The sequence below is a fragment of the Musa acuminata genome, chromosome BXJ1-10, assembly GCF_036884655.1.
Source record: "Musa acuminata AAA Group cultivar baxijiao chromosome BXJ1-10, Cavendish_Baxijiao_AAA, whole genome shotgun sequence".
Classification (NCBI taxonomy): domain Eukaryota; kingdom Viridiplantae; phylum Streptophyta; class Magnoliopsida; order Zingiberales; family Musaceae; genus Musa; species Musa acuminata.
In genome coordinates this window covers 19,339,760-19,341,944 of record NC_088336.1, presented here as the reverse complement: position 1 = coordinate 19,341,944, position 2,185 = coordinate 19,339,760, and the positions used below count along the sequence as shown (strand labels likewise).

At 27.0% G+C, this 2,185-nt stretch overlaps 1 non-coding gene across 1 annotated transcript; it reads left to right on the top strand.

The window, feature by feature from the left end:
* The first annotated feature begins 1,799 nt into the window (after nucleotides 1-1,799).
* On the top strand, nucleotides 1,800-1,881 carry TRNAS-AGA (transfer RNA serine (anticodon AGA)). The gene has a single exon. It is a non-coding gene; the product is annotated as a tRNA-Ser (tRNA).
* The last annotated feature ends 304 nt before the right edge of the window (nucleotides 1,882-2,185 follow it).

Below are 2,185 nucleotides of genomic sequence, written 5' to 3'. Positions count from 1 at the left end.
GGATCTCTATTCAATAATCTCTCATGGGCTCTTAGTGGATCTCATCCATAGAATCCAATAATTCAGGGGCTTATTAGATATTCAATAAGATAGGGGCTCTGACGGATATCTCATATCTGAACCTCTACTCATCGCAATGCCTACCATATATGTGTGACCCTCTAGGCCCAATATCGAGTTGGCCGTGAGTCATACCTTTTAGAACTCCTTCTGGCTCAATGAATTTTTATCTTTATAATAATTCACTCGACTCATCGACTGTAGACGTACTAGGCCACTACGCCATAGTCCCCAGATGATACAAGGGAATCCAATCCATTGGACATATCTGTCCTCAGTTACCGCGTACCTATAGTCCCTCATCCATCTAATATCCCAAAGATCGTATACCGGACATGGTATTATCTTTCCTAATAGCATAATCAATATACATCCATCATAAATGGAGGAGAATCCTCTCCTTTCATATCTTATAGTTATCATCTCTATGTTTAAGAATGTCACATCGAATAAAAAAAAATTAACAGTTCGAAAAACTGTATAAAATCAAATATGTTTATGTCAAAATATGAGGTTTAATAGTTTAAATTGTATATTTTACAAATATGCAAAAAGATGAATCTCATAAAAATTGCTTATAGGCTAAATATTTAATTTAAATAGATTCAAATAGTTTTTAAGATAAAACTATCAAATTATATTCTAATTCATAATCCTTGTGAGTAAATTATAAAAATAATATAATATTTTATTCTGATTAATTATATGAATATAATAAAAGATCCTATGCGATAATAATTATATTAAATATAATCAATAACAATATTATGTCTAATTACTTATGTGATCCTTATTTTAACTTTATATATAATTTTAATTAATTAATAATGTTATGACTAATTCTTAATTAATTAAGATTATATGTGATCCTTATCACTAGACATTTTGAACATATAAAATTGATTCATAAGCATAAATTTATATAACAAATATTCATATATAATATGAGCATTTTATTGACTAAAAATATTGAAAATGTTATATCCTCATGATTTTTAACATGAAATATATCAAGAAGTTTAAAAAAGAAACTAGAATTAAGCCATATTAATGATATAAAAAATAAAAACTCTTTCATATCAAGGCAGAGGTTAATGGCTCAGATAGCAACTATTAGAAATTTTAATATCAAAATATATTTCTAAACCATTATAATAGAAACACAAGAAACCTAATACGGAAACAAAAACTGCATACGTTCAACCATTTTTGTCAATAATTGTAGCAATGATTTTTTTTTCTATTTTAATATTTATTGACTAAGAACTCTCGCTTTAGATTATATAGAAAATCCTTTAGATTTAAGAGAGATATTGAGTCTAAAGATCAAAACCCTCGTTTAGATAAACATTCTCCCGTCAAAAATATTTATTATCATAAATTTTATAAAGTTTAAGAATTAATTCAAATTTATAACGTTTGGACCATAATAAAAAATTTTAATTATATTAAATAAAATATTTAATAATAACAGTTACAATAAAAAATTGAAATATTTAAACTATAATAAATGAAGAAATTGATGATAATGAATGATGAACTTAATGAGAACAGTTAACCTTATATTTACATAAATAAATACCAAAAACCATTGAGTTAGGAGGGATACAGTATGCAAATTTGGATATTAGAAATTTGAGATAATACAGAGTTTAAGGGTCGAGTTCTCATCAGTAACATAGGAGCACGTTTAGTGAGATAGTTTATATAAAATTAAGTAACAAGAAAACATCAAAGATGTGGTCGTGCCGGAGTGGTTATCGGGCATGACTAGAAATCATGTGGGCTTTGCCCGCGCAGGTTCGAATCCTGCCGACCACGTATTTTAAGATCATATCCAGTTCGATTTTGGAATAATATATGTGTTTGGAATAATTAATATTATAATAGTAAATTATATTTTTATATTTTTTTGACTACATTATAATATTTTTATTTTTTTGTGAAGACCACAAATTTTCTTAATAAATATAAATATGAATTAAATGTGAATATATAATTTTAAAAAATCAAAAGTAAAAATAAGGGAAGAGGATAGATTATATAACCTTGCTCATATGTCACTAAGACACCTCTTGTCGAAGGAGAGGAGAAGAGAAATGACGATGTCGCTTGGAGAGAAGAT